The following is a 14,221-nucleotide window of genomic DNA, read 5'->3' on the forward strand; positions in this document are numbered from 1 at the left end:
CCAGGGCCTTTGTGAGGTCACTGGGCTAGATGGAGCACAGAGGGGCCAATTTCTAAAAGTTGCTTATCTTTAATAGTGGTATTACATTCAACCATGACAGGTTGGGTTTAATGACATGATCAATCTCATTCCTTAACAGGGCCCAGTTAGGTAGTCCCAGTCAGGTGTTAGCTGGGTTGGAATGCCAACCAGGTACCCTGTGTTAGCCAATGGGAGTACTAACTTTTGTTTACAATAAAACAACAATTTGGAAGTGCCGCTGTTAAAACATATAAAAAATATATGTCTTACTTAACAAAATACAACTACCTGCAATAGAGCTTTATAGGCCTTCCTTAGTGGAGACCTACACAAAGTGCTAAGCGATAGGGTGGTTTTGCCATTGGAATGAATGGCAAATTTGAACTGGCAGTGAAACACTGTCCTTCCAATCTGCAGTGGAAGGCTGGGGGCCATTTTGTACTTGGTCCACACACAGGGTAGCACAAACAGCAGTCCAGCCTGGAGTAGACACTCTGCATTAAATGTCCTGGTTGTGTGCGCTAGTCCGTGTAACCCTAGCGCAATGAGTTAATTTTGGAACGTTGTTGGTCCAGTAATGTGCGTTTGGGGATACAGCCAGTGTCTTTGTCATTTAGGGAAGCTGGGTGGCAGGAGAGGAGCCTCCAACGCCTCTCTCCCTAGCACCTCCGCAGACAGAGATGCACATTCAACTCTTCTCCAGGGGGTGAGCCTCTTCTCACCTGCTTACTCAATCGGTCCCCTCAATGGACAGGCTGTGACGTGTTGCCCCTCTGTGTTCACATACAGGATGGTACGGCTTCCTTAGCATGAGATGGGTGACGGCTGTAGTGACAGCATCATAGCTGATGTGGACTTGCTTATGGGGGAAGGCGAGCAGGGTCCAGCCCACCTCGTCGCCAATGTGATGATGTGGCCCTAGACCCACATGCTCTGTGAAAGATGATACATTACATTGAGAATGTGTGGCGTAAATGGCCCTGGGCTTGTGAGTCTGGGCCCTTTTATTAGCAGGGTCACCTGACTGGTGGTGCCATGGATGGGTGGGTGTGGGTGTAGGGCGGTTTTGCTTCTTTGTGTGTCCAGCAGGAAGCCATAAATGTCACCAACATAGACAATCCACCACTGTGCTGTTAGATAAAACAATTATGCAGGAATGTTTTAGGAGTAGTAACTTTACATGGATTACTCCTCATACCTTTGGTAATCCGGTTTTGGGTGGTAATTTCATTTAAGGTAAAACCAACTGTCTCTAAACATCGCACTTTGTCAAGACGTTTCCATTATAGGACAAGCATTGACAAAGCTAATTTGTCTGACTATTCAACTAACACATGCAAACATACACAAACACCTTCTATAGCAAACACATGAATGAAATCGAGATGCAACTTACAGGAATGGCTGAGGGTCCCTTTTTAATGTAAAGTAGTTCCGCTATACATACCAACAGAAGCACTTCTTGGGAAGTGGAATGATACAGTAAACAGCAAACAGCAGGACAGCAGGACGTGAACGAGAAATATTTATTGGGTGGAGCCAAAGCCCACATTAAGAATATTTTTGAAAAAAAAGTACCAACAGGAGAGCAGACACCTGCGCTGTGAAGCCAAAACTAAACCATATGAACCTCCCTGTGTGACTTAATGTGGAAACGCCAACATTGAGAAACTAAAAGTGGGAGTATGCATGCCTTTTTTAATGGCAGTGATTGAAATATTGTTCTAAAATAAAATGCTTAAATATTGGAGCACACATTGCTCAGATGCTCTAAAAGTACTTTTCAACAAGGACATTTCACCTATTTTACTTTCATGGAATTTTCTGCAACAATGTTCCTAAAACATGTGTAAGATTACTAGAATGCTGAACGCCAGGGAAAGCCATAGACTGGGGCGGCCATAAGCCAATTTCAAAACTCAACCGTGTTGTCTTTAGAAAACAGCAGCCTGCTACAAAAATAGATCAAAGACAAAGAACTGCTTCTTTAATATTTTTTCCCTTTGTTCGGTAATAGTCCTCCTGACACGTCTTAACATATTTCACACATTTATTCTTTTTTTTTTTTCAAAGTACCATTTATCACTGCTATAACCTCTTAATTTAGTAATCTACTCCTTTCAGAGCTCTCCTAGGCTTTTATGCAATACTTACACTTTGGATGCACCTGATAGTATATTATTACACTATTAAAGAAAGATGGGGGCGGTTTGAAACCTGCTTCAACATTCATTCAATATGCAGAGAGGAGCGGGGAATAGAGACATCCTGAGGAAGGATCTAACCGAGAGCACAATTACAATAGTAATTTCTCAAACCACAAGAATTCCTTTTATACATGCAATTATCGCCCATGCTTTTCTCCATCTAAACTTTCACCAATTAGATAATAACTGATCATCGCTACCACCACGTGCTCCTTGTGATAAAAAAATGACTTAGTTTAACTGCTGGATGGGTAAGACAAACAGCTCCAGCAGGAGGGGGTGGTTCTGTTGTTGGCACCAAGTAGCTTTTGGAGGGGAGCGACTGGGGAGGATGCAGAATGGGGATAATGCTGGACACATTTTCAAAGCTAGTTGATAGCAGTCTAAAAGCGTGAGCTGTTCTTGAAAGGAAAACGTATGGTTATCCTGAGGTCCATGGTGGATCAACACTTTCATACCTATGCCTCAAGTTTCAGGCTACTTTTTCTGCTTGCAGCACCATTTTTTGTCCGGGGTGAAAAAACACAACAAAGTTAAGGGAGGTAGGCGCAAAGTTGCAGCAGATCTCCTGGAAGGGCGCCATGATGTTTAGAGTGAAGGATGGCCGGAGCTAAAGTTGCATTGCTACTTCAGCATTACTTGTTGCAGTGCAATCTTGGGATCTTGAAACTTTACTAGATCCACGTGCATGCTTTTAAGAAAAGATATTGTTTACTGTTCGGTTTGATTTCTTTTCCATTACATTCGTAATGCACCAAAAGCCAGTCAAAAGCATGCATGAAAGCACCAAAAGCTCTTCAAAAAGAAAATTAAATTGTGTGCTGGGCCAACACGCAAAACCTGAAATGTGTTCGCTCGTATTATTATATATTTGAAGTCAATTTCAAAGTTTGATAAGCGAAGGGTGAAAAGCCCATGACCATGCTACCCATGTTACCCAGATCCCAGCTAGGACTACTAAACCCCAATCATTCCCAAGATGCAATGTTCGACAACAGAGTAACAAACCGCGACCAGGAGCTCCAGGTCCAGGCAGAGCAGCCGATCACGGTCTACATAAGTGTCTATCTCTGTAAAGCCAGTGACACTACAGCTGCCAGCCTGGGGGGGCATAGAGAATGGAGAAACAGTGAGTGAGAAATATCAAAGGGAAATCGTGAAAGGAATAGGACCCCCAAGTATGTGCAGGAGATGTGATTTCCAAACAGGATCTGCCATGCCAAGTAAACGTCGTGCCAAGCAAATGGGTGGCTGGTAGCACAAAATGGACCATGTGGGCAAAAAAGAACCAAGGGCTCTGAGTGTCTGCCTTTAGATCCAAGAAGGATTTTTTTTTTTTTTTAGAGTGGCTAAATGATCCAGGAAGACAACAACAAATGCTCTTGAACAGGTTCAGGTAACAATGAGACTACAGCAGTCATGTAGCTTCACTAACAGTGAAAAATTGACAATTATTCCTAGTTGTTTTCTCTTTGGTGAGTGCAGGAATTTCAGGGACCTGTTGGCAGCTGTGGAGAGAGGGCATGGTAGTAATAAGATTATTAGCTGCAGCAGAAATTCTATGTTTGCCTTATTAAGATTTAACTAATTGGATTGAATTAGCTATTAATTTTCCGACAAACAGCTTGGGAAAGAGCAACACACATCAAGAATCAACATTTTTGTTTCAAATTACTTGGGTGTTATCTGAAGTGATAAAAATGTTCACAATGAGCCAAAGAGGTTAAACATAATGGTTAAATAATAGGGAACAGAGACGACCACCTTGGATCTCCAGATGTAGCGAACGAATACACAATCAATAACAACACAGACAGAAGAGTTTGTTTAAAAAGTTAACAGCTTTGGGTGAATAAGTATTAACTTTCCTTTGAGTGCCTAGCACTTAAAAGCAGCAAAGTAAGTATGAGCTGCTCAGAAAATGATATGCTGTCTCCTCTTGACTATCAACATCACAGATTATTCCATTCTGGTCCTAACTGGCACCAAAACAAAAATATAGCCAATACATTAAAAGAAATATAGAAAAAAAAGTTAGAAGTTATTAACTCATATGGACATTGACACAGCATTATGTTTTAAGCTCACCAACATTTTTCTTTTACAAAAAACAAAGAAAATCCACAGATTTCATACAGACCTATAAATAAAAGATTTACAAAGGGAAGCAATGTCAAAGGAGACCAGTGCTCCATTAGAATATCATTCGAATGCATTCAATATGCCAGTGCATTCGTACCATCCCTCACACAGGACATATGCAGGAACACTGGACTGATAGATTTGGAGTTAGCTTTCATATGCTTGATATGGTCAGGTGACCTCGCCTACTAAATAAACGCAGGAAGTAATTGGACAATTATTTGTCAGACAATTCTATTTTCCATTAATATTAATCAACGTTAATATATTTTTTTGAAACGTTGTCCGGTAGACAGGTGAGAATTATATATTTTATTACATTTGTAATGCTCTTAAATTATTTCAACTTCAAAAAATGTAAACAGGCTAGTTTTCAACATCAGTGGAGAATGTAGGTTTTAGTTTAAAACTGAACACTGCTACCCTTCAAGTCTCAGCACCTAATCAGAACCATCTGTGTAATGGCCACATCATTCATAATATGTGGATAACCCATGGTCTTTATGGCCAAGTTATCTTCACTCAGCTCGCATTATTAATTCCATAAGGTTACTTTTTCTGTAATGTCCCTTTCCTTCAAAAACAAATGCTGGTAATTCCAATTCTGTAAGAGACTGCAAAGATCACAGTTTGCTTCAAAAGTTCCAGTTATTGCTCAGGGAACTTCCCATCTCTCATACAGTCATCTCCTGAAAGGCTGGTATTCCAAGCTTCTTCTCCCTGACATTGGTCCCAATAGATGTAAATCTACACAGGTGACTGATCAGAGATGGTAGGAACTGCACCATAGCACAAGGGACCCCTTCAAGCATCCCACTGGAGAGCAAGAGCACAAATCGTACGAAGCGTGTGAATCATCAAACTCGGCCCAGCAGTCTCAGTAATCAGGCGGAGCAGAACCAACAACACCACCTACAGAAAGAAGTATTTATGGTATGATTGCACAAGGTGCAATCAGGATCATAGTGCTGGTTGAATCACGGCAGCTCCCATCAACATATACAAAGTACGATAAACTCGGGGTGGAGCAACATCAGTGCGGAGCACAATAGCTAAAGAGACAGAGAACAGAGTAGAAAGGTTGTAACCTCTTTCCGAGAGCAGGTAATCAATTTCATCAACCACAATTGTTCTGCCACCAGTTCCATTCTGTCAGAAAGGTTGGTGCAGTGAGATAATTTAAGGTACTACAGCAAGGAGCAGATGATCATAGTGATATGAGTATCCATTGCCAATGTGGAGTCTAAGCTAGCTTCGACAGGTCCTAACCTTTGTCTGGGTTTTGACCAAGAACGATCCCTCTCAGATGATGTGGTATTTTCTCTTTGTTTAGCACACACGCCTTTGGATGCACTGGTAAGAAACGCTGTTTACCTCAGGCAGAGCCACTATGCATTCCTAGGATTTTGGATGATGCACAATTTGATTAATGGACTGCTCCAGAGTGGAATGGGTGTTTGTAGATCATCTGCATAGTTCTGGAAGTTAACTCCTAGAGCAGCAGCATTTGGTAGAGAGGCTAAACATGTATCATACCTAATGACAGAAGAAGGCAGGAATTCTGGCGACTCTGGAGGCAACAGGGGAGCAAAGAGATAACTTCTCACCAACCAGCACCTTAGAGGGTGTTCCTGACAAGAAAGAATGACGCCATGTATCTGCTGTCTCAGACATCTGCACACCATCACTAGGCAGACATCAGTCCCAGAGCAGACACAGTAATGTTTCGAATTATCTTGCAGTAGATGAAGATGTAGAATTATGGTACACGTAGTTTGGAAATAGTGCAGAGGAGCTTCGGAGCAGCTGTGACAAGCACTACAAAAAAATGGTGTTAAGCACTAGACCATGGTAACAAAAACATGTTAAACGGTACCAATAATCTTATTGTTTATGTCTCCTGTGATATGGATTAAAATGCACATCACCTCTTAGTAGCCATAGCGTTACAATGCTCCATTATAGTACCAGTCACGCCAGCCATATATAGATTTCTGCAAGTTAGAAACAGAGCAGCTGTGCTCGCTCATCCTTGATCAGTTAATTCCTGTCAAGCAGTGCCAAATACAAGGACTTCTGCCCAGCTATGGGCCAACTGAATGAGTGGGTAGAGCACGTCAATCAATTAAGATTGGACAATGCTAAGCCAGATATGACAGGAGTTAAGCTTTCTTCCAATGGGGCCTACTCACAAAGACCATATGCAATGCCTTGTACACCACCGGGCGCCGTCAGAAACTCTGCAGTCAAAAAGTACAGCCAAGAGCTGACAACCGGTTGGGGAAAGCACAAGCGTAGTCTGCAGCCCTGCAAAATCCCAGTGGCCAGCAACAATTTCAGATACTACTGGGTGTCAAAGTTCCCACGGGTCTAGAGTGAGAAGGTCGCTCAGGACACCACGGTACAAATAATCAAGAAAATCAGGATTCTGCAGGTGAAAGTGCTAAAGACGGGGATACAAATCCTCACTAGGTGGGTGCCTGTCTGTGCTATCCCTTTTTTCTCCTCCCCTCTCTGCCTAATAAATAACTATTCTCCACTTCATAACTTCTCATTACACAGCTGTTTCACTGTTGTAGGTCTATTAAGCATCAAAAATAGAAAAGTTTTATTTTTCATACAGTACCTTTACAAAAAAAATATAAAGCAAATATAGAAGAAAACCAACGTAAGAGTTATTATTATTTTATTTTGCTGTGTTGAATAGCAATCTACTGCATTATCAAGTTCGGTATGATTATCAATATTTTTTAATCTAAAACACTCTCGCCCATTGTTTCACTCTAAACACAAGAGAAAATTCTTATACAAAGTAATCATTGAAACAAATTAATTTTAAATATCTCATCCGTTGAACCTGAAGAATTCATGAAACTCCTGGCAAACAGGCAAATCATAGTTCAATGAGATAAAATTTGGTACCAGAAGTGAAAGTGACATGGGAGATAGGTGGGAGAAGACATCCCATATTCCTAAAAGAGCTCTTAGAGTTTGAGAATGCTCGGATTCTTGCCTTTGAGGGCGACAGGTAAGGCAGTTGAGCACTCTGGATTGCCAAATCTAGCTGCAATGTTATAATATCTTCTCTTCTAGGCAGAAACTCAATGTTGGCTCAAAGGGTCATGTGACATCACTGAAACGGAAACATTCAGAAGACCTAAGAAGGGTTAAGTGAGTATAATACCTGCTTAGACTAAGCTGAAACAACACTGGAGACAAAATCTGCTCATCAAGTTCTACAAACAACGGGATTAAGCAAACCCTGTGGATTTGACAGCACTTTCCCACGTGCATTGTGTGCATGTTTAAGGCAATTTTTGTGCCAGTGGTGGTGGTGTTTTAACTTGATCTCTGAAGTACGATGAGCTTTACCCCAATGGCATTTAATGAAAGAGATAATTGGCCTCTAAGATCATATATTAATTCACATCGAGATAAATTTTCTTATTGCTGGTGGGATGCACTCAATGCTATACAGCTGTGCAGTTAGTACATGGTGAATTTTTGCTGGAAATTAAGACTGAGAGAATTAGAGTGGCCAATATGTAGCTGACAATTCCTCACACATGATTCTCTGTGTACACAAAGTACAAGAAACTTATTTCTTGGCCAATTATAAATTTATAATTGCGAATTTGTCTGGAGTAAGATTTTAACTTAAGAATTCTGGATTTTAAGAAAAACAAATGTATTAATTAACGGGATGTGATGATACTTTGAAACTAGTGTATTTACATTTGTTATAGTTCTAAGACATCTGGGATGGCTAACAAATTATATGAAATAAATTCACATTTCTAATTGTTTTGGCTGTTCGGATAACCAAATTAAAACCGGGGGTAGGTTTAAAGCATTCCTTCCAGATACATAATGGCTGCAGACCTGTTGAGTAATTAAAAATATTTTTCGTTTTTATTTTTTCGTATGAACTATAAGTGTCCGGAATATATGAAGTCAAACTGACAGATTGCATTAGCAGGTGTCCCAAATGCCAAAATGTTTTTTTTTATTTTTATTTTTATTTTATTTTTTACCTACACAGTTATTCACATGAATGCTAAGCACAGTAATTGGGCTGCAACACAATTTGAATTAAATTGCTAAAATATTTTGGAGAGAAATGAGGAACAATATGCTAAAGATACTTCGGAAAGGCCAACCGGCTTGAACTTGTTTATGCAGTTATCACACCTTTGCTTAGTGTCAGACAAAGGATCTAGTCAACTCAAACAATTTTCAATCATTCCAGTTATTTACTTTTGGTATTTTTTTTTCCTAACAAATTATTCTGCTCCTACAGATTCCTTAAATGACCCTCTTGCCAAGCACCAGACTGCACAGAGTAATATCAAATAACCAGCACCCGGCACCGTAGAACACCGACGATGGACAGAAGGATGTTAGAAGTTTAAATAAGGTGCCAGTGAAGCTGGTGATATCAGTTTCACACACTGGGAATTTGAATGAGAAATACAAATTGCTCTCCAGGATTCTGTAGGTCCAGACTAACTGGTCTCTCTCATCTTGTAGCGGTTCCTCTACATTACTGGTGAATAACATGCTCCTTAATAAGTCTGTTGTTGTGTTTTCCTTGTCTGCCAGATAAGCATCAGAATAAGCAATCAACAATCTTTAATGTACCAAGATCTACGTTCATTCGATACAAATAATAGTAAGCTACTAATATTAGCGCTTTAATAGTGACCAGATGGACATAATGACATGCCTATCATATGCAAGAATACCAGCAGTGTTCGCCACAGTGCATCAGGCATGGTTCTTGGCAGTAATGTAAAACATATGTTGTCAATTTGGAAAGCCTCTAGGTGGCTGATACATAACAGCCATAGATGTAATGCTGCTGGTATTAACTTAATAATATTCATAATAAGTACCCAAACATAAGACTGAGTTCTGAAAATACACACATTTTCCCTCAAAAGCACAATTTTCAATTCTGGCATTCAGGCAAGCAAACACTTCTAATTTAGTACGCTGGGGTCCACAGGATAGTCACTTATAGGCAGCTAGTGAGCTACCAGTAGCTCACAAGCTACTTGTAGGAGACGTCTGCTTCAGACAGACCAATTTCTTTGTCTATGTCTCAATCCTACCCTATTACATCCTTCATATGTGTTTTGAGCCTACTTCTGCTTGCTTGTTAGGTAAAACATAAAAATATGTAGTCTGGATATTTTCACGTTCTTCTATTGAAGGTGAGGGAGAAAGACTCATACAGGTAATCTGCTCACCATCCATTCAAAATACTGATGTGGGCAGACAGTGCTTTAGGGAACCACAGAATTTCAAGTTAATCCCGGACACTGATGAAACACATCCTCTATAACTATCCATTGAGGCCAAGGACACCTAAAGGAATTGTCTATCAAGGGATTCTATCGCTCGGTCCACCTTTAAAAGAAATATTCATTTTAGCCAAAGATGCACCTAGTCTTCACGTGACCACAGTATTGATTCCAATGTTGTAGCAGAAAATATTGCAGAATTATCAAAGTTGTGGTGTTTCCTTTATGCAAAAAAAGGGGACATTCAATTGGATACTGTCCAGTATTGCACCTATAGCTTTAATCGGCTGCTTGAAACAAAGAGGGTACTAAGAAATGCTGTTCTGAAGTGATTTTTTTATCAATCATTTAGACAGGACATGACAAGGTTGTCCCGATGGACTAAATAAACCACAACTGCCATTTCCTTTGAGGATATTTTGTGAGTAGGGAGCCATTCCATAGAGAAGTATAGCAAATCAGGCATAGGTTAACAGCCAGAAAACACATGGGCCACAATTTGTTTAAGCTTCTTTTTATTTATTTTGTGTAGTGATGCATCCATCCCATTTACCAATCATTTTGTTATGAATGTGAAAGCTATTCGTACATTAAAAGCATCATCTCGATACAAACCAAATAACAATCCAAGCACAATCTCTAAAAGACATTATTTAATTTGGTCCAGAACAGTGGTCTTGGTCTACAGCTGTCTTCTGGAAATGTTTACAGAAGTAATTTCCTTGTACAAAATCCTTGTCAAGGCATGACCAGCATGCAAAGAACTAGTCATATGGAAGAAAAAAATCCTGATAATATAGAGAAAAGCAGCAAGGACAAGAAAATAAACCGTTCAAGGGTTATCTCAGCCAAGATTTCTTTCCCGCTATTTGAAGGATAGCTTCAATGTCCCTTCTGCATCGTCTTCATATGGGTTTATGACAAGGACCGCCAGGTCACTGTTGTTCCCCAGCTAGTACTGTCTCACTGCAGAAGCCCAATAAACGTGAGTGATTCTGGAACATGCTAGGGTCGTCATTGTTTGAGCAATAAAAGCCGCACAGTAGGCAAGAGAGTCATCAATTGTGACTTTAACCATCAGGCACTATATCCCTGCGGGCCATTAAATGTCTAAAGTAACTGAATGCACATGCCTTTTTATAGAGGAGCGCTACAGTTCTGTAGCCACAAAGGAGGCATGCATCAGTGTTTTGTAAAGGGACCACAGAAATGCTGGCCAGAAGACCATCTGAATAACGTCCGAGAGGTCCATGAGCGCTTTCGCGGTCTGTGAGCCCAGGAAAACAATGCACAATTGTGTAGGAAAGGATTGTAAAGGAGAACATAAGGGACAGTGCATTGGACAGAAGAAGGTGTTTTAGGGAGATAAACACATCCCGATTAAAGATGCTTAAGCGAACCTAAAGTACCTGTCTGATAGACAGAGCTCTATCATACACGGCCAGCTTCATTAAAGGCGCTGCGGTTTGTGAGCCTTGTGAGAATAGGTCATACTTCAATTGTTTTTTCGGTTCCACTCACCTCAGACAATCTGTTTTCTTCTTTGCTGCGGCACAGCCAGCAATTATTCTTCTAAATTGAAAAGCTGGTTAGTTTTCATACGGTGTTATTAGCCTCCCAGCACTCACTGAGGCACTTGTGCCGACACCGCTTACAGACTTCGCAGGGACACAAAGCTGTACCTTGGCCTCGGGAAGCCTAGTTTAGAGAAGGGAGGAGGTCAAGGCTGCCACCGTGTCTCCAGACAAGCTAAGGTGTGATGGCTCACCTGCACAGGAAGGGCCTGGGATTATTAGCAATCACCAACTGAGAACAAATATACACCTGGACGGATGTCTACCACTTCCTTGGACCAACCACATTTAAGAGCGGAGCGCTCATTAAGCGAAGATTAGTTTTACTCCATTGCGGAATGCCAAAGGGCTATGGTTAAATACATCTGTGCGGCAGAAACAACTGTTCTGTTGTTACAGATGTGCATTAGACACATCATCTTTGGGCCAGTCTTCCCTACAGAGACAGAGCTAATGGGTAGTGGTAGGTGGGTGGTTCAGGAGTAGTGCTGGTGGTAGGGGTTGGGTTAGTAGTGTTGGTAGACCTGGTGGTGGGCATGCGTGTTAAGGCCACATTTTTGTAGGTCTGGGAGTTAACAGCCCTTGTACGTCATCAATAAAGAAAGGCACTTGTGTGAATTCTAGTACAACGTTCAAGCAGGTGAAGTCTATCTTGGAGCTTCACTGGAGAGCAAAACCGCGCTCATGTGCGCTGCCCACCATGCAGAACTACGAGCCATCTGCCCTACCTATGTCTAAGGGACCTGACTGCGCGTGAAAGAAAGAATTCGCCATGTAAGCCAGGGGCTCCCGGAATGAATAGAATTACATGACACTTTGAGCCTCTTTGGGCTCTTTCTGATGGATGGCCTAGGCGTGTCTTCCCCAGGACATCCATGTCAAGAAGACCAGATTCTAAAGGTGCACAAAAGGAGTTGGTGGACCCGGACTCCAGTTTCTTGGTGGGCAGTACGTAGGCAAAACACAGCAAAGTGCAGCTGACGGATGCAGCCAGTGGCTGAGGTACTAGGCACTGAAGGGACGCACATCGATGGGACTGTTTTTCGATAGACTCTGGCTCATCACCCTTGTTGCACACCATAGTACTTCTGAGCTAGAAATCACTGATAGACATTAATAATTAGGTACAAATACAAGAGAGAAATGGCGGGAAACTATACCCTTATCTGCATAACCAAAGGTGTGTCACTATTCCAATGTCTCAACCCAGTGTGGGTAGGTGTAAGCCGCTTCTGGCAGAATAACCGCTCCCTCGGGAACAGCTGAGGTGTTCTTGCCTGGCAGAGAAGGAAATATTATGATTAAGTGTATGTACCCTACATCAGAGTATACACTAACACTTCAGTTGTGCTGCCTTCTGTTTAACTCTGGTTGTATCGCCTTACGTTTCCCTCTCCTTGGATCCCCTTGGCTTTCAGTCTAGTTTGTCAGCTTGTGTATTGTAGTAAGATTTAGAGTCAACACCCTGCCAGTTTGTAAGGATGTTTCGTACCAGGGATGCTAAAAAAGGCGTTCTGGATCCGACAGCTGAAATAGCGGTACTTAGGAGTCACAATGAAATATGTGATATCCCATTAGTGTGCACATCACACATACCAGGTAGCAGATCTGCTTCTGTAAAGGCAGCGCCAATATAAGCTCACATTAAAAGGAGTGCTGCCGAGAGAGAGGGCTTAGTGTACTTAGTGGGAAAACTCGTTACAGATCAGTTACCAAGTCACTCATCGAACACACACTGATTACGTAACTAATGCACAAAGGATGTTGGCTCATCAAGGCGTATTGATAGTGACAAGGCATATCTCACGTAGCCCACTACTTACTATTAATGATCCACACTGCTGCTCACGTCCATGTTCCCTGTACAAGCTGGGATCTGGCATTCACATTCTATATAAAAACTGTAAAACTATTGCCCATTTAGTGCCTAACTCAAAAGCTCCACAGCAATAACGAGTGGGCTTCCATATCCGGTGTGACAAAAATACTGGCCAACACCACAACAAGTGAAAGCCATGGGACATGATTACCCGTCTGGGTCCTGGCATGCATCGCCTACTTGCTTCAACAACCGAAATATGGTCCTTCTTAAAGCAAGCGGTGATAAAACTGAAATTATTAAAGATATTAGTCAGGTTAACACCACACTAACATCCAGCATCTCCAAAACCTACCTGTGGGAAGATTTCATAGCAGGAACTGAGCATCGGTCATCAACATACTGAGCTTTGTCTGGCTCCAGAGGTCATGTAATGCTATGTCAGAAGCATCTCTGAAGTGCACATCTCTCATTAGAATGTCGTCACTGTCATACAGCTTTGGGGTTTACTCACCGATCAGCGCCTGAATATTCGTATTAAGACATTTTTTGATAGTGCTTAATTTGTGACGGATCGAAGGAGCACCCCGGCAGATGAGATCCTGCCGGTGAGGATGCCCACAGCTCTCCATGGTTTCTAGAGGCTCCCACTCTTGGCGACTTTGTGTCCCGTGGAACCCCTGCCTGGACAGAAGCAACTTGGCACAGCGTTGTCCACTGTTGACCCCTTATGTGTCCAAGAATGAGAGGAGACAGATTTACAAAGCAATTTCTCTAGTAATTGAAATACCTTATACTTCACATGCAAGCTATTCTGCATGTAATCGCTGAAATTACACCCACAATTGTACCTACAGGAAGGATGTCTTCGCTGACAGAACACGTTTAAATAAACTACGTAGTCGGCTATAAATGACTCCGCTCTGACTCTGGTTTCAAGGGTGCACTAATATGTAGGAAAACGGGGAGCTTTCCTAAAAGGAGTCGTGAGGTTCCCGTTGCTGGGGAAGAGTGAATACAATAGAATGCTAGAGCATCGATGTCGGGGATGTCGCTCGTCACGTGCCTCAGTGCAGCATCACTTGTCCTGCTCCATGGTCAATGCTATGTTGTACCTCAGCTCATGAGCACAGATTTGGCAAAATGAAAATG

General features: G+C 41.7%; 1 protein-coding gene across 5 annotated transcripts in view; it reads right to left on the reverse strand.

Moving 5' to 3' along the window:
• Positions 1-14,221, reverse strand: part of MAD1L1 (mitotic arrest deficient 1 like 1) — a 1,860,878-nt gene that overhangs the window by 494,100 nt on the left and 1,352,557 nt on the right. The window lies entirely within an intron of this gene.

The sequence above is a fragment of the Pleurodeles waltl genome, chromosome 10 (assembly GCF_031143425.1).
Source record: "Pleurodeles waltl isolate 20211129_DDA chromosome 10, aPleWal1.hap1.20221129, whole genome shotgun sequence".
Taxonomy (NCBI): Eukaryota; Metazoa; Chordata; class Amphibia; order Caudata; family Salamandridae; genus Pleurodeles; species Pleurodeles waltl.